General features: G+C 36.8%; 1 protein-coding gene across 16 annotated transcripts in view; it reads right to left on the bottom strand.

Moving 5' to 3' along the window:
• Nucleotides 1-24,694, bottom strand: part of MAGI2 (membrane associated guanylate kinase, WW and PDZ domain containing 2) — a 718,675-nt gene that overhangs the window by 95,450 nt on the left and 598,531 nt on the right. The gene's annotated exons all lie outside the window — the stretch shown is intronic.

Here is a 24,694-nt window from a genome sequence, read left to right as displayed (position 1 = left end):
TTTTAAAATCTGAAATAATAATATTCAGCTAAGATCCACTTATAAATCCTTCATGCAGCCTGTTCTTACCATGAGTGACTTTCTGCTCACCCATGTGCCTGACGGCCATCCCTTCTTGTAGCAGCTTCACTACATAAGCTCTAGCCCACTTTCTGAAGACTCCTGTATCTTCCTACTAGTTTTAAATAATTCTTTATTAACATTCCTTGTAAAGACAGTCAGTACAGGCCTGCATTAGTTTTGGAAAGGAGAGCAGGGTTACTGGTTTGTATTAAAGAGCAACCACCACCATTCAGCCACGTGCTAGCAGGAAAACACTGTGGCAACATGTAAGCATGTGAGATAAAATACATAACCTCATCTGCGTCTGCAAAATTAGTGTTTCCCCAATATAATTATTCAGTGTTGGCCATTTAAACTGTAATAAGGTACAGCCAACACATATTGAAATTTTAATTGTTTAATTTTAAATAGATAAGCTGAGGTACAGTAGCAACCATATGTTTTTTAAAAATCAGAATTACATTTCCTCATAAACTAGTGCTAGAAAACTTATTTTTTACATTGCATTGTAAGTCGTATTTACCACCTTCCAAAATGAGCTTCCCTGGAAATCAGAGCTGTGATGGTTTCTACATTGTGACTTTACTAAAAATCACTGAGAACCGAAAAAAGATTTTGGATTCAAATATATTAGAGTGAAAAAAACTTTTTTCCCCAGATCAAGGCAAATTCCAGCTTCATTTTATTGTACTTCTCCTTTTTGATGAAGATATCCTGTAACAAAAGACAAATCACATCACACTCATTGTATCTATTCCTTCTTATATCCAAATTTAAGTATGCTTTTGTTGTAAAATATGCTTACAGATATCATGTGCCTTACACTTTAGCCAGGATTTGCTGTTGAAAAGTTCAGTTTTCTAAAACTAACGTATCAAACAGGACTTAGAGCATTTGCAAGACAGTCTTGATTTGTTTCCCCTTTTTTTTTTCCAGTAAAAATCCTGAATTTGGCATATTCCATAATGTCAGGAATATAAAACCAGCCTTTGATTTTTAGTCTGCTGCCACGTGGATGCTTTTTGCTTTTACAATTCCATCTTTGTTATTCTCACTATTTTGTATTGATTACTGGAAAAGTTCTTCACACTTTGCAAAATCATAAGCAACTAATGTAGCTATTGCTAAGTCTTAGAACTTTTAATGATGTTCACCTCTGTGGCAGATGTGTATGTATAATTAAACTGAAGCCTGGGAACAGTTTGATTTCTGCAGTGATGGCATGTGGTAGTGCTGCAGGGAGGAACTCAACAGCATCAAAGATAAAGCTTTTTAATCTAAAGCAATGTTCAGGGCAAGTCAACATCCCTCCACACCACTTGTCGCGCTTTCACTTTTAATGGGTGAAAGCCCATTAGCTTTCGCTTGGCTTCTTGTTCGTTTGTTTGTTTGTTTTTTGTTTGGTTGGTTTTTTTGTTTTTTTGTGCTTTAGTATCCTTGTTGCATATATCTTCCCGAGCAAAGCTGTCCTAAGCACTGCAGAGACCCTTCTCCTTCCTAAATGCTTGGAAGTCACTGAACAGATGGCTGATGAGCACTCAGAGCATTAACTGACTCCATGGACACCTTATCAACATCCATGTGACAACACTTCAGCAAAAGTTTGCCTTTCTAGAAAAGTTACTCTATAAATTTACTGTAACAGTAGATTTTTCTTTTCCTGTGCTTTTTTCTCACTCTTACTGGGATCTTCGAGATGTCTATCAGTTTTCTACACTGGGGCCTCAGTTCCAAAGGTGTCAAATACTCATTAATTTCAAAGGGATGTAACAGTGGAGAACTTCTCTGAGAGTTCAGACTCAGGTATACTCTACTAGGAGGATGCAGAGAACTGTTTCTTACCATCCATGTAACACCTGGCTTCTCCCTCTATATGTTTTATTGAGCTATGTTAAGTGTGGTCAGGTTGGGTACACAGAACTAAAGCTAATTGGGCTAACTCAGTAAGATTCAAAACACCCTACAGCTAAAATTCCAAAAATGCTTGCAGGAGAGGTAATTTTTTTTGAATGTGTACATAGAACAAATATATAACATTAATTCAATTATTCTTCTAATATTTTCCTCTTTTATGGAAAAGAAACATGATCAATGAGAATGAGTAAATTCAATTAATTTATATACTGTAGTAAACAAAATCTAAAAGGAAACAATGAATTAAAATAAATGGAAATAATACTTAAGAAAACAAGCAGGTGATAAAAAGTTTCAATTGATTGTGTCATATATAAAATATCAGATGATATAGAGGGAATAGCAATTAGCAGTTCAATTTCTAATACAATCAATCATTATCACACAATATTTTTTCAGAGGTCCATCCTTTTCAAACAGCTCTAAGTATTGAGCTCTTACTCTAGCAACAACAAAAAGTTGATTTACCTTGAAATAAAGAGTAGGTGTAAGAAGACTGGGAGCTCTAGCTCTTCAAGCATAGTTAGCTAGTCCTGCTGTCAGCTGTCCTTCAGAGTGACGGTGCCATGCTGTGGAGGATCCATTTGGTCTTTAGCTGGGATGGCACCTGATGCAATGGGTCAAAAATCAACACATCCCACATCAGAGTGAGATGAACGACCCATCATCTTTGATCAGGCCCACAACATTCCATATGGTTAGACCCAGTGCCTTTTCCCTTGCAGAACGCTACACACTAGTGGCATGGCAAGTAACTGATATAGCACTGTGCTGCACTGAGATGAAGGCTGGTTACAGTCATCAGTTGTTACATCAAATGCAGGTTCAGATTAATAAAACTGTGAAATATGTCTGTCTTCTTTATGGCAATATACAGATACTCAGATGTTACTAAAACCAGCTTTTCCCCCAAAAAAGACTCACCATGGTACAAACTGATCCTCAATAGCAGCTTGTGGTGGCATTTTGCTTTATGTTCTACTACTCCACTGCTCCTGATCTCAGTCCAAGTGAAACTACAGCAGAAGTAGTGCTCCAGTTTAAAACGGCATTGTTTTTCACTCTCTTTGGCCTACTAACCCATGAAAAGTGATCCTGAAGAATGAATTCATTCCTGCCCACAGAATGCCCTATGAAGGTGCAAGGCAAAAAGCAGGCACAGTTCATGGGAAGTTCAGCTAGATCTTTAGACCCCATTGGGGTATCACCTTCTACAGCTTATCTCTACTCCAGTTCATTTGGGGGCATAATGAGTCATAGCCTGTATTTCTTCTCTTCAGTTTCAGACTTCTTGGTAAGTAGGTGCACCTCCCAGGTAGAGGAACATCTGTGCTCAGTGACAGAGCTCTGAGAGGAGGTGAGTAGGCTTAGGAGTATCAGGAAATCTATGCACAAGTTAGCAGGACTTATTGAAAGAGATTTAAACTGGATTTGTGGGGAGTAAGGGATAAAAATAGGCTTGCTGCACATCAGTGTTTGAGGGATGGTGTGCTAGCAAGGTCCTTTGGTCTGCTGTCTCAACAGAGGTAGGGGATGGACATCCATGCAGAAGCAAAGACATGAGGGTTATCAACGTGCTAGAAACCACGAAAGCAGCTGACAACAGTCACATAGAAATTAGGGATTCTCCCTCAAAAAAGGTGTCAGGAACAATAGCCCAACTAAAGTGTGTCTACACTAATGCACACAGCACGGGCAACAAACAGGAGGAGCTGGAAGCCACAGCACAGCAGGAAATCTATGATATAGTTGCCATCACAGAAACGTGGTGGGATGACACACAACTGGAGCGCTGCAATGGAGGCCACACCTTGAATCCAGTGTTCAGTTTTGGGCCCCTCACTACAAGAAAGACATGAAGTGATGGAGCATGCCCAGAGAAGGTCAACAGAGCTGCAGAAGGGTCTGGAGCTCAAGTCTTAAAAGGAGCAGTTGAGGGAGCTGGGGTTGTTTAGCCTGGATAAACAGAGGCTCAGAGGGGACCCCATGGATCTACACCTTTCAGGTAGCAGGTTGTGGTAAGGTGGGGGCTGGTCTCCCAGGTAAAAACAGATAGGACAAGAGAAAATTGCATCAAGTTGCACAGGGGAGGTTTGGATTGGATATTGGGAAAAAATAGGCTACCCAGGGAATTGGTTGAGTCACCATCCTTGAAAGTATTTAAAAGATGTGTAGATGTGGTACTTAGGGACATGGTTTAGTGGTGGACTTTACATTGCTGGCTTAATGGTTGGACTCGATCTTAAAGTATTTTCCAACCTAAACCTTTTCATGATTCTAATATTCTAAGTCTATAGAACTTAAACAAAATCTTAAACAACTGTGAGATCAGGTACTAAATCAATTTTCAGATTTTTATACATAGGAGCACTTTTTGTGCAGTCCATGAAGTTTCACTGTCCTAGTCTGCTTAAGCAACAAATTTTCAACAGTATTCCGATCTTCACAAATAATTGGAAAAAGGATAGCTATTTCAAGTCAGAAATGACAGAAATACTTGCTGTTCAAGATGGGACCTTCATCAGTCACTTCAATCTATGAGAATATAATATAAAATACACTAGAGAATCTCAAGCTACCATTAAATTTCACTTTCATGAATAGCAAAGAGTCTTTCTAGCAAGAATACAGCCAAGAGAAAAGGTCAGAAGCTGGCGTAACGAGTTAATTTACATTCTAATGGATATACAGGTATTTATTTTACTTGGCTGCTACAGCTCTTGTGAAATCAGTCAGAGATTTAAAATAATTTATGAAACTAGGAAAAAAACCAACAAATACCATCTCCTTCTGATTAATCTGGGTGTGAAGCAGAGAATTTCTGGATCATAGCTAAAATAGTGCAGAGGCAAATGCAACAGTGCCAGGGACACCTTTTGATGCTTATATATACTAGAGGTTGAAAAAAAAGTCCATTGTGGAAATGGAAAATACAAGTAGCTTTGTATGTGGTCAACAAATTATTTTCCAAAGACAAAGTCTGACTAAACACCTATGGAACATCGCACTTTTACAGGAACCGTCTTCTCTTTTCCAGCACCTACTACCAGATCACTGTTACTCTGTTACAGGTTTATTACCTTGTTGATAGGAAACCGTATTATCTGAAGGACAGTCATGTCTTGGAATAGAAAAAATGCTGCTACAGTACGACTCAGTAGACATTGTACTGGGACAAAAAAGATATCTTATGCAATTGAGGCAGACCCTTGCTTCTTGTCTTTTTTGACAGAAGTTCCTACTAAAAGAAGTTCAAATCCTTTGGTTCATATCCTAGTTTATGATTTGCAGCTGCAGGTAGTACTGACTGAACTATTGTTTTTCTCAGTGATATCTATAAAATATGTATTTTTATTTAAATATTAACCCAATTAGCAAAGCATAGGTATTAATACATGATAAGCAAGAGATCTCAGAAGTTTGCTCACAGGCTGCAGACTCTAACAACACTTTGAAAAGGTCAAGGATATTTTTCTGTACAGAGAAGAAAAAGAACCTTTTGTCTGGCATAAGGAAATTTTCCCTGAAGAATCTCCAGTTTTGCTCATGTGTGTTGTCCAGTGACTGCTGCTAAGTTCAGGTTACTGGTTCACGTGTCCACACTAGGAATTACACTCTTAACTGTACTGCTCTAATACTGTGAGACCCAGTAATGAAAGCAATGCTCTGTCTTGGCTAAACATATTGTTGCATGTAAATCCCCCTGAGCAGAGCAGACACAGCAAGGGGAAAAGCCCGATGTATGCCATACACACTGAACCAGTAACATAATTTAGAATATAAATTGAGACTTCAGAACCCTGACAGCTTGTGACTGTTGCTCCTAGAACGACCTGCAAGTGCTGCCATACCTATAAAGACTTTCTGTTCTTGCTAAGAACGTCTGACAACTCAACCTGGCTCTACTGAAAGCTAATTTAAGCTTCAGAAACTTTTCAGGAATACTGCATTGTATTTTCAGAGCTCTCTGACAGTCAGAAACTCTTCACTATGCCAGTGTCTCTGCTCTGTCATGTTTTTAGATGCTGCTCCCATTTAAGCTTTAACACTTTCTAAGCACAATAAAGAAATTTCAGTTTACATTATGGTATGTCACTTTGATGGATATCAAAGCACATTCCCAATATTTTGTGTTAAAATGTAGATGGAGCACAAGTTGTTTAAATAGTATCCCAAAGTCCTTTCCTTGAACATATGTTCAGAAAAAGTCTTCAGCAAGTGTGGGGGAAAAATATTATATAATAAATCCATTCCTTTGCCTGTATGTAAGCTTCATATCAAGATGAAAAGGAGTCACCAGATATTTAGTGTTGACAACTATGTCGTCAGTTCCCCCTCTAAATTCCTTCATTGCCACCATATTTTCTCTCAGCTACCCCCTTCTTCAGATGCCTGCTCAAACTTTCACAGTCTTCCTCATGCCAGGATTTCCCTCTCTGTGTCCTGATCATTTGAAAACCAGCTAATCCTATCACTGAAACACTAATCAGAAAAATCCCTAAAAAAAAGAACAAAAATAGTTAAACTTAGGGAAATGCCCTTGGTGTACATAACTATTTCTGAATGGGAGACCTTGCAATGCAATGGCCCCCTCTAACAAGAGACAGAAAAATAGCACATTGGAAGTAGTGGTGTACCATGCAACTGAGGCAGAACAGCAGAGAACTGAATTTAGAAAGATTTCAGCTAATCAGATATGGCAAGATCATAGTGACCTGAAAAACCCTCTGGACTCTCTTGTTTGTACTGAATAATTTTCCAGATATCAGGCTAGTTGCTATCTAGACCATCTAGAGACCTTGGCTTTGAATATCATAGAATCATAGAATGGTTTGGGTTGGAAGGGACCTTAAAGATCACCTAGTTCCAATCCCCCTGCCATGGGCAGGGACACCTTCCACTCTATCAGGTTGCTCAGCCTCATGCACCCAGGATGTGTATCCCCCTGGCATTGCCAGCTGTGACAAACAACCTGTAGGTGGGAAGTGAGGTGGAATACCCAAGGCAATCTCAATTAGAATAGGATGCCAACATTTAGGCACTATTGAAGCCCTTATGAGTTGTAATGGACACATAGACGCAAATTTAGATACTGGTATTCAGACAGTTAAATTTTCATGTCATAGTCTGTGATTTAGGAACTGAACACAGATGCACAACCACAGGTCTAGTTCCAAAGGTGCTATACCTTATGTTATTCAGAAATCTCTGCTAGATTGGCAGATATGACACAGAACCTATGGAAAACTTCAGAGCTTCGGTTGTCGTCCTTACTCTGCCATTCCAGTGAAGATTTCTTGATACCCCAGTGCATCTGAGATGGTCTTGTATGCTGTTAGTGAGCTCAGAGTCTCACTCCTCCTGATTTTTCTGAGATTTGGGAGCACTGGACAAAAGTTCATCATAAAGTAAGAAGTTAAGTTAGAGACCTTGCTGGCTTCCTCTGACTTCTTTTCTGTCATTATTAAATTACACTGTACTAACTTCAGAATTTTTTGTTTAATATGCATCAAGCTGTCTGCATGGTTCTGAATTTTATTGATTTACCTTTAAAATCTCTTCAGTGAAAATGGGAACAGTCAGGAGATGGGGTGTGCTAAGCATAATTAGCTCATTTTCATACCACATAGTGGAATGACAAACACTCAGTGGCAATAATAAAAAAAGTAATCATGCCACTTGGCCACAGTGGTGAAAGCCGGAATAAGTAATAGTATGTTTATTTGATGCTTTGGATTCAGGTGTTATTTAAAGTAACAATTTACTTCCAATTTCCTGCTCCTTCACACTAGCTTGACAGACAAGTTTATTTCTGGTGATAGGGATTCAGGTAGAACAAAAATATTGACAAACAGTCAGAGATTGTGAAAGGGAAGACTAAGTGGAGAAACCAAACTTATCACAAGAGCCAAGGTTTACATGGTTGAGTCGTAGCTGTGAAAGTATAACATTTAGTGTTGAAAAGCAGAATATTTGGGAAGGGATGTTAGCAGAAGGCCCATGTACAAGGAGTAACAAAACTGTGAAGAAAACAGTGAAGTTCTAAACTCACAGTTACCTGGCTGAACCTCCAGATAAGTCACTTTGCTTTGAACTGCTGAAGATTTTATACTGTCCACACAGACATGCACCTACCAGAGATAAATGTCTTTGCTTTCACATTGCCAGGCAGGAGGTAATTCTCAGTATTCAACTTGTCAAGGAGAACAAAACTGAATTAGTAAAAGCTTTACAGTGATCTAAATTATAATGCTTAAAATGACATAAAGTTCAGAAGGTTTAGCATAAGACCATAGGAGCCTGAAATTTAAAAATGAGAGAGTAATAATGATTGATTGGCATGATGCTATTGCACTACAGAACACTGAAGAGTATAAAGCATGATAAATTGACCAAGATGAGCTGGCTTGCAAAAAAACATTGAGAAATTTCACATTTGTGTGAATTCTTGAAGGTTTGGAGATGAGCAATTAACATAAAAAACGGCTGTGTCCTAAAGTCTAATGAGAGAGGAACAGTATTGATGTGAATTTTATGATGTTTAGATTGTGTGCTGGTCACATGTAGTCCAGTTCAGTACTTCAAAAAGTTAATGAACAGAACACTAAAAAATGATGCTGATAAAGGATCCTGACAAGATAGTTGGGAAGTGATGAGTTTTAAATGAATGTATTACAAGGAAAAGAAAGAACTGTGAATAGGTAAATTTTTTCCCCTGTGACAGTGCTCTGTCTCTCAGAGGAACACAAATTGGTTTCAGACTTGAGATTCAGACGACATGTCTAATGTAATGGAAATAAACCCCTCAACACCGAGAAAATTGGAACAGTACATAAACATGACAAATTAAACAGAGGAGATTATAGTGCTGACAACTGTGAAGCACCTTGTGGACCTTAAAAATTAGCATTTTTAGAAAGACTTGCTAGGGTACCCAGCATGTATGTCCTTCCTTATTCAGAACTTACCACATAAGAAAGTAAACTTGGATGTAGCCTTTGGATCTGTAAAATATCTTCTTTCTCAGTTTACCCTTATACCTCAATATCCCCCCATGATCACAAGACAAAAAGTGTGAATTTATGCCTGAAGATCATAGCTGGCTGAAGGAATCTGGATGAACAGTACAACTAAACCATGGTGGTCATACTACTTTCTCCTCGGGTTTCCCGAAAGAATAGATAAGTTGAAAGGCACTAAGGGTAGATCTGTATGCTTTTTACCCAGTCACAATACAGGTTTACTAATCTGATAATCCCAATCAGATAAATTAGGAAATAGTTTGTAGACGAAATTTCTCCAGTGTTGTTCTTTTTTAAAAATTTCTGGTTTTAACTCTTATAAGCTGATTAAAAAGAAGAATTCAGTCTCACAGGGATCAACAAGAAAAGATCTACTTCAGGGAAAGAGAAAGGAAAAGGTTAATTCAAATTAAAGTTTGTTAGTGCTCTTCTGATAAAGGAAGTTTTCATTGGTGAATTGTTATTCTTTAAAGGCATTTTTGTGAAAAGCAGCTGCATTTCCAGAATGTATTGAACATTTAATTGGTAAAAAAAAAAAATCAGATCTGATGAAATTTCTAGTTAAGTTCTAGATGAAATATCTACTGACCATCTAACATTTAGCAGGATCATCTAATATTTATCAAGCACTAAATATTAGACATTCCTGATAACATGAAACCTAAAGTAATTCGTTCCACAATAAGCAGGCCTTTGCTTCTCATACCATAAATAAGTTTTTCATCTATCAGGCAACCGACAGTTCTAGACTGAGTTGCTCAGTCTAGAGTTTCTCACTGAGTTTCTCAGTGAACATTCTCTTGGTGAAATCTAGGACTCTCTTGGTAGGAGGTGTTTTAAACTTAAAATATTTCATAGGATAGAGGAAACCAATTACAACCCCATTTTAGGTTAAAAGAAATTGTATGTTCTTCTACTTGGAATTTAGTAATTCAGAAATTATTGGTGCAATTTGAAAATATTAACAATGAACAATGAATATTAACTGAAAACAAACAAAATTATTTTCAGATCCTCCACTGAACAATTTTTTCCCTGAAGAATGTTCTGAGTTGTGTGTTCTGCCATATAAAGAGACCTTAAATGGGAGACATGGTGAATATCTATAATTCTTCTTAATCTGGTAAACTTAAGTACTTTTGATTTTTTGGTACTGTTAAGGCAAACTGAAAAAAAACAGTGTGCAAGTAGCTATCACATATTAACGAATAAAAATGGGTAATTCTGTGTACAAACACAAAAGTAATGAATTTCTATTCCTCCCTTTCCTAGTAGGAGCAAGTTAGAAATGTAACAGAATTGCAAATTCTACACCAGCACTCTGTAATAGATGCATTTATGTTTAATGACAAAAGTTCATATGTTGTCACACTGCAGTTCTTTATCTTTCAGGCAATAGAGGGGAGTAAAAAAAAAAAAGCTTGTAAGTACTTAAGAATCAATATTCACTCTCTAGAGACCAGGTTTGATCCTCCACCTGCAAAATTTCAGAGATGTCCATTTTTCTTACTTCAATTTGTTTGTTTTAATTTGCAATATTATTTTCAATACAGAAAATATTTATTTTCCTACTTAATATATTGCACCCTAAACCACTATTATTTATTTTTTATTTCTTTGAGGTCTGTGTATTTTTCCAAATATATTAGTTTTAAATAGAAAAAGGTAAAGTCATAGCAGTGTATTCCAATTTGTGCCTCTTTTTTTTGACTTAATTACAATAATGAATATAATTTTTGTCTTTGTAACCCCAAATTGCAAAACTGGTGTAACAGAACTTTCCCCTTTCATAAAAATCTCTGAAATCTGCGGAATTTCTAATGATTTTCTTTTCTTCATTACTAACTCACATTTAAATAGCCTTAGAAATTTTGTCAGTTTGGAAGAAAAAGCATTCAAGCCTTCAATCTGCAGTGTATAGAATATACCAAATTGGTGAAGAAATTACTTTCTATTTTGTGGCGATATAGCTAGATAGTGGTTTTGATTTGATGTTTTCTTCCCACCTGAGCTGGATCCCAGGTTGGCCAAAGATTTTATCTAGATCTGTACAGACTCCTTAATTACAGACAGCTCCAAAGGGTCAGTTATATTGATGCCTTAAGCCTCTAATGGTTTTTTATTTTTCTAATATTGGTAAGCCTTATAAGTTTTATAAGTAGATTCTAAAAGCAGCAACCCTCTCTCTTTTGTCCCTTGTCCCTTATCCCTTTCCCTGTAGCACCCTTGTTTACACATTCCTTAACCCTCTTACCCCATTCTATGCTCCCTATATCAATCCTACTCCTGAAACCAGTAGAAATGTTTAGTCTTTTGTCAAGGCAAGGCCTAGATTGTTGGCAGAACAGCATATCAGGGCCTAAACCACAGAACATGGTCAAAAACTGGGTAACTATGTACCTTTTGTGCTCTGAGGGAGATGAAGGTGGGATGAATAGGGGGTCCCGAAATGCACCCCAGACCCATTTTCAGGGGGTGGACCCCGGGGCAGTCCAGAGTAAAGGCCACAGGGTGGACACATGTGGGATTGGATGGATGGTATTATAAAATGTAACATCTCAGGCACGGTCGGGCACGTCTTGTAACATCTTTAGCCTTGGCAAATAAACCCTTTCTTATCTCACCCCTAATTAACTGCTCTGGAGATTTTTTCAGCACCATAAATCCCATGGCAACAATATATATAACCAAACAAAATCCCAAACCACCAAGCTTTATCATAATATAACTAAAATACATATGTTTTCAGATAGAGAAAATGTTAAGTCATAACTGGAGCATACAGAAATCAAAGGGGCTTCTGAACAGCTTGCCCTGCTCATGATGTCCCTACATTACAGGTCCTTGTTTCCAGTGAACTCAATGAGTTCCTGAGTTATAAAAAGCCCTGTATACTCCCTGCTAGTCCCCAAAAGATTTTCACCCCATTCTCTTTGCGGTCTATGTGTCTGCTGTTTGCTCCTCTCAGCAGGTTGCTGGATTAGGCTGCAGATCTCCAGCTCTCTGCCCTGGCTCTTCCTCCCCTTGCTTAGAACCCACAGCCATTACAAATGTCTCTCCGTGAGGAGGACCTCAGGAAGGAGTGATCTGCCTTCACTGCAGGAGGAGGACTTGACTCAGGCACTTCTCAGAGGATGGAAGGCAGCTTACATGCTTGGAAGAAACCAAAGAGAAGCTCTCCATCAGACTGTTATTATCTACTTGACACAGAGGATGGCTGTAGCTGTTTTATGTAAATATATATTCATGGTAACCATAAATGGCTTTCAAGCAGTTTTATATCTAATAGATTCTCATACACTGAGTATTGTAGGTCAGGGGCTGTGCCTCCTATCTGCTGAAAAAAGGATCATCCTACACCATGAGTTCTTTGAGTACCGTTTACATAACCCAAAACATCTTTTCCGAATGTCTAATTTTTCACTGCCTGGTTTCTATCCTTTCAGCTCTGTTTTAGACCACTTTTCCCAGACAAAGGCCTTTTCTTTCATTTCTACAAGCTTTTAATGAACTTGTAAGATTCCTCACAGGAAATAAATTCTGAAATTATACACCTAGTTGTTTGTAAAGGAAATGAGATGTGTTACAGGAGATGGGTATTAAGGAAACATCTACCTTGCACATGGACAGCTGAACTAGTCATTATTTTTGCTAATGAAGAACTGTATGGAAAATCCTCTAGAAATCCTGTATTTCAGTCTAAAATAATAGAAACTTTAGTTAAAGAGAGCACTTGTGCAAGATGCTTGATCATCTTTGCACAGTACATGGAAGTGTCACATACTAACTTTGAAGTAAATGGGAAAAAATGGAAAAATAAGATGGAAGGACAAACACGAACTTAAGAAGCAAGGAAAGACAATCTGGAACAGGATCTCATTGATTTTGTTAGCATTAAGTACAATAAAATAGTTTACCAATGGCATCTTGCTAAGAAAAATATAAACAAAAACTTTTAAAAAATTGTGATGAATTTGAGTTTTTCATCTTGATGTTCTGCTCAGCTGATTATTCGTGATGATTCAAAAGCACTTTGGCAAGTTTGGGCTGCATTCCTTGCTCTCTTTCAGGAATTAATTTGCAATGAGTGGACAAAAATGCTTCCTGTTTGGCACTGTTTAATTTATTAAGTATTCCACACTGCTCTTTATCAGTAATATTCGTCTATCCAATGATGTGGACCAATCTCTCTGCCAACTGCAAACTTTATGAGTACTGATTTTGTTTCCCACAGGATTTTCATAGAAAGTGTAACACAATCAAAAGCCAAGAGCTTTTCCTAGACAAAGGTCATTAAAAATAAATTCCCTCCCTGATTTCCAAATTATAACTATGTTAAAAATTGATTTTACATTGAATTTTTCAATTCAATGCAAGCCATACTAATTCTATGTGTTTCCATTTTTAAATAGGGAGTGGGGTTGTTGCATCTAAAGACTTACAGAAGTCGATTATATAGAAACAATTAAATTTTGCAATAAAACTTGTAATATTAATAAAGATATTAATATATATTAATATGAAAAATTTTCTGCAAGTCCACATTTGTAACTTCACTTTTATACAGAAATTGAGACTGCTTTCTACAGTAGCATAAATGGCATTCCAGATTTAGCCATAGTGAATGAGACAGATTTCAGCTTTTGTGATAATGCAGGGTTTTTCAAATAACTTTGATCATTCTATGCTTGCCTCTGGTGTGTGGGCAGGACTCATGCACCCTTGTCCATCTGGCTGGTTGGTTAAACTAAGGTCCTCCGCCAGACTTCTCTATAATCCATAGAGCTTGAGGGTCAAACCCAGAGAACAAGCTGCCTAGGCAATAACTAAATACAATGATGTAAGTCATCATCTTCAGGTGCCTATTTTCCACCACTGGCCATAGGGGTAACTATTTTGACTAGTGTAGACTAGAAATCTAATTTTTTTACAGTTAAGTTGGAATTCATTTTATCAAACATGAGTAGAAATTTAAATATCAAATGTTAGTAGATGAGTTTTAAAAAATCTTTAATAATCAACAGGGAAGAATAAGTTCTTTTAGAATACTAATGTCAAGCTACTTTAGGTATTTACAGTAGCTGAATGGCACCTTAGAGGTGCCTATTTTCCTCATCAAACAGGGATCCTTGCTTGCTGCCCAGATCAGATGAGGAAGGATTCACTGTAGCTGCCTACACAAGATCCCTGATGACAAGTGCTGAAGTGAACATGGCTGTGTATGTGTTGCAAGGCAAGACTGGGAAGACAAGTTGAAGTATTTTGCACCTAAAAGATTTTCAGCTTATTTACTTTTAGGGACATGCCAAAAAAAAAAGAATCACAATTAATTTCTGTGAGATGAATGCTTAAGAAAGACTATTTTGACTGAAACTGTATATACATGGTTCTTCCCTTAGTACAATGCACCTTAATGTGCTGCTATTAGGATAAAGAACTTGATAAAGTTAAAAGTCTGATATGCAATGATCAAGTTACAAGACAAACCTCTTGCTTATTTAAGATGAACCTTAGTAGAAATAATCATTGTGGTTTGTGTTCATTTAGTGAATGTTAGCTGGATCAGACTATCTAGCTGTTTCTATTTTACAGCCAACCCCACAAGCCACTGAGATCTCTCAGGAATGCAACACAATAAGTAAATAAATGCTGCATTATTTTTCAATAGTGTAAGAATAACTTGTTGTGTTTGTAATCTCTGGGACCACATCTGGAAAGCTGAAATCAAAAAGCCTGTCATCATTCTTTATGTTTGCATTAGCTCTAAAGAACTTTCATATTTAAAGAAATATCTATTCGTATGGTGTAATAAGGAGAAAAGATTAAATAGCTTCTCTTTCTCTCTGAGAAGTACTGTGGAAGAAGATTAAAATTATCCGGATGATGATATGTTCAATCAGAGACCCTCTCTTTTAGCACCTTGGACCCCTAAAGACAAGAAATATGGAGAACCATAGAATATTATAAGTATTTAGCTTGAAAGAGTCAGTTGGAGTTTGGCTAGGCCAAACTCTTGCTGAAAGCAAGGTGAAGTTCAAAGCCTGGGCTGACATTCAAGAATGACAGCTTCTCTGAATTGCTCAAATGAGGGAAAATAGAGCCAGAATGACAAGGAATAAACAGGCAGACTGAAGAAGGACTGGTAAAACATGGAAAGAGCTAGTGAAGAAGGGCAGAATTTGGATGGAGTCTTTACCACGTTTGTTGGCTCTCACTGGCCACAGATCAAAGCCCTGTGGACTTTTCCCAGACTTCTCTCTGGGCTGCTCTAGGACCTTCCATTGATTCCATTTTGGATTTTGGTTACAGAGTTGAATGGCTCTTTCCATCTTTACTAACTACTTCCTGATTCTTATTCCTGAGAACATCACATGTTAAACAATATGAGGCTTAAGAGCAATGTAAAAGAGAAGCCAGGTGTCCTGATACACTGTCCCCCTAGGATCCTATTTACAATATTTCTCTACTGGTCATTCTTTTTTTCCCCTAAGGAACAGACTAAGGTGTTTTTTGCTCTACTTCAGAGATATGACAACGTTTATACTGCAGTAGAGAGGCACTGCTTGATTTCAGATGCCTCATATTTATTAAGAACAAGTTAACATACAGAAATTCTTTCACATGGATAATAAAAAAAAGATGTTGACTTTGTATTGACAAGTGAATTTAGTTAAACTTAAAATATATGTAGATAATACTGTGGCATTTCTCATAATCAGCAAACCTTTTCTATGATGTCAACTAATCCCTGAAGTATTATGTAATGGATTTTTTTAACTCTTTGAGAAAAATGGTATTGTTATTATTACTACTATCTTCATCATCATGTATCCCTTTAAAATATTAGCAGACTTTCTGCTAGAGAAAAAAGCTAATTGTAGAAATGGAAACTAATTGATAAAATGGATGTAAAGATCATTAAAATATTTTCTCATTCAAAGGTTTTGCATCTGTGCTTTTTGTTCATCCATACGGAGTATTTTTCTAATTATCACAGGATCTTTAGAAGTGCTCTGTCTAGAACACATGAAATGCAATTAAAAATGCTTTCATTATAGAAAAAATACTCTGAAAAGTCCATTAAGTATACTTGCACCCAACTGAAATATACACTAAAAAGAAGGTGACCCCAGGAATGTGTGTACAGAAAGCTTGTCTTCTTTTTGCTTATGATTATAAAAGGTACAAAATAAATAAAAGTCAAAATTTATCTCATTTACCAAACAGGAACACTGCTCAGTGTGTTTCTTACATGCTGAAATACTGTTCCAAACTATGACAAATCTGGCTTTGGAAAGCAATTTATTTCCTTTAGAAATCTGTTTGGACACACTTGGGAGTCAGCTTTCAGAGTTTGTGCCTGACAGCTTTGGTTTCCATGTCCTTTTTTATACTGTAATCTGAAGGTGACACAGCAAAGGTGTATGTATCCTTGTACTGGTTTTGATTGTGCTTGAATTATGAGTCATCCAGAGACTTCCTGAGAAGGGCAGTGTTGTATTTAATAAATGTTATACTCTTGGTTTATAAAAAAATAAAAAAGTTGAGCATTAATCATAGAGAGCAGGGGTAGCCATTGCTAAAGCCTTCCTTTCCTTTTTGAGAACATAAATGAAAGTTGCTTAAAGAATCGTTCAGGGATTAATACCTCATTTAGAAGACTAATTTAGTTTCTACATTTTTACTGGATAGGCAGAACACAGGGGCCAAAAGAACTTTGTGGCTCTTGTAAGTGGTTCAGGAAGTGCCTGGAAGTACACCTTCCCATCTCCCCAGTGCTGTGTCTCAAGTCTGTAGCATAATAGATAATGTACTCACTTATTTCATAGTGTATTATCTTACTTTATTACTATAAAATATTGCACTATATTACAAATCACCACATCACAACGTCTACACAATGTACTTTGACAACAGATTTGGAAGCCCAACAAATGTTGTTTAATAGGACATTACATTATATACTGAACCAACAAAAGCATTGTTCAACACATTTAGACTAAACTTTAGACATGCCTTGATACATAAGCACAGGTTGTATGGTACTTTTTTAGAGTCCAGCTCTGTAGTTCTCCATTCCTAGGCTGAGATTTCCTCTAAGGAAGGCTAGATTCACTCAGAGACTAGGCTATGGGCAACGGGAAAAAATCCCAAGTTTCTTCATGCCTCAGTACCGCAGTAGGTTCTCCCACATGCCATGCTTGGGGAGGTATTTGGCCATGCTTGGGGAGGTATATGTCATCTTTCACTGAGATACACAGTCCAACATAACCCAAGGTAATATTAGTTTTCTGATAATACTGCTTGCAGGAACAGAGGAGAAACTTGTCTGGCCTAGCCAGATTCCAGTGTAGGCAAGCCAAAAAGTCTGTTTTCTCAAACAAACTGTTTTCAATTAGTATTAATTCATTCACTAATAAGGTAAGACTGAAGGTAAGACTGAAACCAGTCTGCAGTGCTGTCAAGAGAGCTCCTGGGTTCTAGCAGTGATGTGGGCTGCAGTTATCGGACACAAATGTGCCCTTCACTCCTCAACAGAGACAAGTAGTTGCCTGTCCTGAAGGCAGAGTTCCTGCAGCTCTGCACAAATCCTAGGTGCATGGTAAGCCTCTTTGTAGACCCAGTAGTGATAAGGTCTGACTGCTCACTGTTTGTAGCCTTACCTTGGGGTATAAGAATTTAATGGCAAAATAGCCATTGGAGCAATTGTAGTTACCTCTTTATGACATGCAATGATGAGAATATGTCTATACATTTGTGCTTCTTTTTGCTAAAAGGTCTTCTAAAGGGACCTATTTCTCCAGTGTGCAAACTAATGCCTCTTAATGTCAACAGAGTTAGGCACACACATCACTAGGAGAAGTGTCCCCAAAAGTTTTAAGAGAAGCACTGCTCAAATTTCACACAGACCATATAAGCCTACATTAGAAAATAGTTTCACCAATAATAAAAGTACTTTTGAAACTAAATGTTTTTAATAGCCATTAAAAACCTTCTATGCAATATATGTAAAAAAGATTTATCTAATGCTCTGTAAAATTATCTACAAATGTACCACACAGTGTACAAACATTAATAAGAAAGAAGCAACAAAACCATAGCACTACCACTTAGAAACACGATGCAATTAATATTACTTCCAGTAATACAATATAATAGCTACTAACTATTATTGATGTCTATTTTTTAAGGAATCCATATTCACCAAGGAGGTCTATGGTTTCTTTTTCTTTTATTCAGAAATATGGAAGCAATTGCACACTGTTTCACTGCTACTCAGAGTTATACAAAAAAGATATGAAAATTTTATTAGTGCAAATTTTAGGATAACTGGTCTCCTGCCCTAACTCTTTCTGTTCAAATTTATCATTCCCTGTGCTACTGAAAAGTTACCATTTCTCTCACTAATGAGTTTTAGATTGAATCCCTTCATAAATGAGGCTATATATGTAACTTATTTTTTAATTTACCTGCTATAACATGTCTAATATTTATTAAAATAGATTTTGTGCCAGATAATTGCAACAAGATGCTTAAAAAGTTTTTCAAGTTTATCCAAAGTATAAACCAGTCTCAATGTGTAGGGCAAAAAGGATGTAAATAATTTGAAGGTTATTAGGACAGTACATATCTCACAGCTAAAAATATGATACTCTCTAAGGTGAGATATACCTTGTAAAATGAGTTGGGAAAATGGTGCTTCAGGAGTTATGTTAATACAACAGCAGTTTTTCTTGCATGGTAACAGTGTTTTCTAAAAATCTCTCAGAGATTTTATTTCTGGAATTAATACAGGAAAGACAACTGTCCCTCTCACAAGGTTGTTAGGAAACTATTTTGCACAAAATACTGATTTCTATGTAGGGAAGGTAGGAAGGCAAAAGTGCCCACGGCTGAGGGTAGGGAAAAGGGCAATATGATATCTAACAGCAAAGTCAGTGAAGTGGACAATGTAGCAGGACTCACAATATTTTTGAACATTAAATATTTCTGGCATTACTAGCTAAGAATAGCAACAAAAATGAGCACAAAAAAAGGGAAACAAGTCAAAACCAGCATGAGAAGGATATGTGTACAGAGAACTCGTGCTGAGGAAACTGTTGAATTTATGACATAATAAAAAAAGCTCATAATTTTGAGATGGAAAGGAAAAAGGTCAGCTATGAACCTTTGTTTTCCATCGGTTTTAAAGCAGATGGATCCAAGAATAACAGAGCACTTCTTAGAGGGATGGCAAGGCAAAATGTTGTGGCAAATTGGAAAGAGAAAACTGAAAGAGGATGCCAGCAGCATGTTTGACAGAAGACATTTATGTCTTTAACTTCTAGGTATCAGCGGATCACATGGTTCACTTCAAACATGTCAGTGGTTCACCACTAGGTTCATACGCAAATGTCCCTTAAACTCACAAAGAAGAGATATATGTGCCATTTAAGACTACAACAGGGCTAAAAGTGCAAATATTGCTAAATATTTCTCTCAACATTAGAGTACTTTCAAGAAATGAGAGAAAAGGAATCAGCTGAAGTAAATGTCTGGGGAGGAGAAAGCATATCAGGAAGCAGGAGAGAGATCAGATTGTATCTCCCAATATCTCTTCTCAGAGACAATGAAAGAAGCATACCTTCATGAACAAGACAAGCATGAAGAGACTGCTGTTAACTTAGAGTACCCATAGGAAGCAATTAAACCAAGACTGGGTTCCTTAGAAGCAACTGAAATGAAAAAAATTGCCAATGACTTAGAGGTATAAAAGAGTAGACACAGCAGGATGATAGAAAACCTCCATAAGTCCCAAATCAAAAACCTACAACATGCTTCCAAGAACTCAGTTTCTTTAAACCCTCAGGATTGGTGACTAGAAAGTTCTGAACTCGGGATGAGCAAGCCATGAGACACAGGCTCTCCAGTTGGCACCAGGTAGTCTGTTAATACTTTGAATGAAGAACTGCAGAATCAGAATAAAAGCTATAGAGACATCAGTGGTGGGCTGAGGTCATGGGACCAGGAGATCAGAAATTCCTGGTCCAGACAAGTGTTAGCAGGGCAATGATGCTGCCTGCAGCTTTATCTTGTGCAGCCTTCCCAAGAGACAATAACTTGGAGAAATAGAAGAATGAGCTGAGGACGAATTGAAACACACAGCAAGCCTGGACAAAAAAAATCATCTCTGGGGTAGAAAGGCAAATCTGAGATAAGTCCATGGAAATTGCACTGAGGAAGTAGGATTCCTTCCATTGAAATCAGCTCATTTTGAGTGGCTGGATTTATCCACTAGAATAGTCAGAGATTTTTTTGGTGAAATTTCTGTCTGTTTCGAAAATTGCTGATGCTCTGTGTGATGTACTGGTATCTCTTAGTGGTTTCGAGGAGTTACGCACTTCTACTGGGGTTTATATAAAATATGAGAAAGATACTTGGCCTTTCTTTTATTCACGCAGTTTTGAACTCCATAGTTAAATTCTCCCTCCTTATCTTGACTTTGAGAATTGCACGTAGCCCACATTACCTCCCATAGAGTGCCACGATGAAACTGGCAGCTGACTTAGTCCAGTCCCAGGACAACTAAACAGTGTGGACAATGCATCACTCCTCTGGTTCCATTTCATACTAACAGTCCCAGTTTGTCAGAGCCAGTTTGGATCATACCATTCTCTGATTCCATGATTATAGAACAGCTATCTGACATAAGAACTTTGTCAGGCTCCCACTTCTTGCATTTAGTTTTCATGTTTCACTCACAACACTTGTTATGAGTTGTCAGTCCTCGGTTGTCTGCAGGTTTCCTTAACAACAGTATTTCTTACATAGTCTTGATGGATCTACATTTGAATCTGTCAGGTCTTTTTCAGACAGGAACACTTCTGGAGCTGGGCTGCTATCTATAAGTTCATATATTTCAAAGGTACTTCCCAAAAAAGATGGCATATGCCAAGTACATGGATAGCTCATTTAGTAGAATATGCCAAAACCAGTTTTTGATGTCCTCATTAGTGAATATTTTGCTCTACATAAATTTGGTACATACCACTTCAACCACTAAGTGCTGTTTTTCAGTAGTAATGGACTCATGTAGAATTTATTCTCTATCTACATTCAGAAAGACTGATTTTTGAGAGCTCTTCCATGCTATTTCAGCAGTCTGTACTCAATGAAGTCTGCTGCAGAAACTGAGGATGAAGTGTGAAGGTTGAAGCAAAGTTGGAAAGGAGTAAATCTCTTTGGGTATTATTTTATTTTATTTTATTTTATTTCCCTATTATTTTTTTCATTTTTTAGGACACACTTTTCCACTACCTTTTCCATTCTTTTTTTCTTTTTTTCCCAGAACAAACACATCTGTCAGCTTATAGTAATCAATGGAAACAATACAGCTGTTCAGCAAAAACAGATATAAAGAAACTGAATTATTTTGGTGCATCTGTGTTTAGCAAAGAACCTGTCTAATAAACAGAAGGAAGATAGTAAGATGTCTAACTAGTGCTAGAGAGCTGCTTCCTATTTTTTTTGATAGACAATAATATTATTTTCATTTTTTTTTAACAAGTAGATAAATTGTTATTTCTGCTTTAGAAATTTTAAAATGAGTAGACTATGAATTCAGTGGGATTTTCTCCTGTTGGATTGTACCCTATGACATGTCTCTGTTTGGTGTTGGTTCAGAGAGGTTTTTTTAGTGGCCTCTTTAAATTTGAGTATTGCTATTCCCTCCACCTTTTTGAAATATGCAGACCTTTCCTTCCCCTGCATACTCTGGCTGTTTACCTTCTAAGCTTGAGGGACAATGGTTTTTTAAATGCTATAGCATGCAAACTACGTCCATCCCAGGGAGTATTTTTTTCCAGTGTGAGATGCTGTGAGAATATATCTCAGTCAATGTCGATCTATTTCTTGTCTGCAATGTAGATAAGATTGCTGGATAAGAGAGAAATTAAGTCACTTACAGAAATGGATTTGCCACCGTAAACTATGCAGTCAGGCCATATTCATATCAGAGACAGAATATATTACAAGGCAACACACAACCTTATGCAAAACACAGCTTTCCTCATCCACAGGCAGGAGCAGCACTTAGGTCTTAATCTTAAAAATGAGATGTTAAAGACAGGATGCACAGGGTAATGATAGAAAAGGATGGCATTATTCAAGTGTCATTACACATCAGAAATAATAAAATAAAAATTGGATCCATGAGTAATGAGAAAGTATGCCTTGCTTTACCGGTGTCACAGATTAAATATTCTAGAATCAAAGCAGGTTTCTGTAAGTACTTGAATTTTGTTTTGTGTTCAGATTATCTCACATGACCAAATGCTATCATCTGTTTCTTATCTGTAACACATGAGATAGACACATGCATCTGAAACAGTCATCCTCAATTCCCTTTATAGTCAGTCATGCAGAATATATACTTTTAGGGTATACCTAGGTATACCTGACTTATTTGAAACATCTACAGTGGAATTACATGAATTACACCCTAGAAAAGCTTATTTCTGCCCAGGGACTATAAAAGGAGACATGACGACTAGCACAGGTATAGTAACCTGAATTGTAGGGGTATATTTAGTCACATAAATTCCCCTTTCTTATAAATTTACAAAAAAAAAAAAGAAACGAAACTCAAGTTGTAACCTTAAAACTGTTCTCATATTTGTGTTAAGCTATGATTAAGCCATCTCTTAGGTAGAATAGGTTTGACTCATACACTCTATTTTTTCACTTTTTTTGCATCACTCAAACAAGTGAGTTTTTGTTTTTGTTTTTGTTTTTTTTTTTAAATTTCAGAGTGTCAGAACCTTCCATTAAGGTATAGTCATTTTTTCTGATGTACAAGAATTTCTGATAGTAAACTTGCATTGGTTCTGCATCATCCCATTAAGTTAAATGACTCCGTAGTACTTCCAAAGAGTTGCTTTAGTCTTGGTCATTGTTTTACCATGAAAAAAACATACTCTCTCCCTCTTCCTTGCATTCTCTAAAGAAACCAACCACTTCCTGCCCCAGCAACAGAAGGTTAAATGTTACTGCATTTGGACCTAGTATATGTGTCAGCTGTACCTCAGTGTTTGGCCTGAGAAAAGACCAGATGGTGTAGATTTACACTGCTTTTATCGAGTATTGAGCTCATTGTAGTATCTCCTACCTGCCACAGTGATGTGTAGAAAACAACCACAGCTCAGTTAATGTACCAGAACTTGTTAAACTGTCATGTTGGTCAAGTTGTTTTGATCATGAATCAATGCTCTAAGAAGAAATACTCTTGAGAGAGAGCAATTATCCTCATGGGCTTGAGTATGTTGCTGTTACGGGTTTTTTTGCTACTGTTTTTTGCTACTGTCCTGCACCAATTGCTGAAATATCTATTTTGCTGTCTATTAGTGCTCAGGCTTGTTCAGCATACTGGATTTCACACTCCACTTCTCTCTGAAGACTGGTGTTCTAAATTGTTTTCCTCTAGAGGGGGATTAGTGTGCCTTTTTCTAAATAAAATTCCACCTTTTGGGGTTACACTAACCCTTTATATTCTTTTTTGACTATGCAATTCTCCCTAATTTGTCAACTGCTTCAGAAAAAAAAAAGTTGCTTACTCCACTGTTCCAGATCCTTAATGGATGTTAGGTAAAAACAGATTTAATACCAACAAATACTGCACCTCTGCAACAATTAAATTTCTCCAAGTTTATATACTACAGTGACTCCAATTTACTTATCACTCTTAATTTGGTTTAATTTCAAAGAAATGTCAGATTCTGTCTCTTATAAACCATTCTTTTACATGTATATATGAAAAATACTTTATTGACAATGTGCATCTATAGATATTTTAATCACCTTATGTTTATTGCTTCTGTATGTGATAAAACGTTACTATATTCCTTTTCCTAAGGATTTGTAGGTTTCATAATGACAAACATTTGGCATATGCAAACACTAAGGCTTCATTTCCCAACTTCTACTCTTCAGAAGAAAAATAGTTAGTATTTTGACATAGAATCCTTTCTTTTTTTTTCTTTTGAAGCACAGAGTCATGCACATTAAGTGACATATGAATGCTTTTAGAGAAACAAAGATCTTTAATTAAAAATATCCAATCATTATTCAGGTGAGGTAATAATAAATTATGATGGATGCTCATCTCAAACCATAAAAGAAATTTTGTTTGGCTAAAATATTAAAAGCTATTGAAATAACTTATCTCTGTCAAGTTTTTAAAACTTCTTCTGTTGTTACTGCTTGTTTACACATAAGTCTTGACTCTCCCCTTCCAGCGGTGAATATTGAAACTTCCTGTGTCAGGCTGGTCAGAAAAACTAGGTTGCTAGAAACTAATTTTTTAAATCAGAGAAACAAACACCATGCATCTCTGTTGTTAAGAAAGAAAAAAACAAAGAAGTGTTGTACAAAATTTTTACAATGAAGGAAAAGGAGGCAAAATGGCGTATGAAAACCAGCAACCTTGTAAAGGACCAATAGATTGCTCTGATTTTATCTACATTAATGAGTCAATCTATACAAGTATATTTAAAGCTTGCAGAACTGCTTTGGGACTACAAGAGTTTGCTGCAGACACCACACAAACTATTATGGGGTGAAAGGAACTGCCTAGTTTTACCCTTATACAGAGATGGGACCATTGACACTCAAAACACAAAAAGGAATGTACAACAAACTGCAAGATTTTGCCTAGGATA

The sequence above is a fragment of the Chiroxiphia lanceolata genome, chromosome 5 (genome assembly GCF_009829145.1).
Source record: "Chiroxiphia lanceolata isolate bChiLan1 chromosome 5, bChiLan1.pri, whole genome shotgun sequence".
In the NCBI taxonomy this organism is placed as follows: Eukaryota; Metazoa; Chordata; class Aves; order Passeriformes; family Pipridae; genus Chiroxiphia; species Chiroxiphia lanceolata.
Note: the sequence above shows the minus strand (reverse complement) of the source record. Positions and strands in the feature narration are given on the sequence as shown.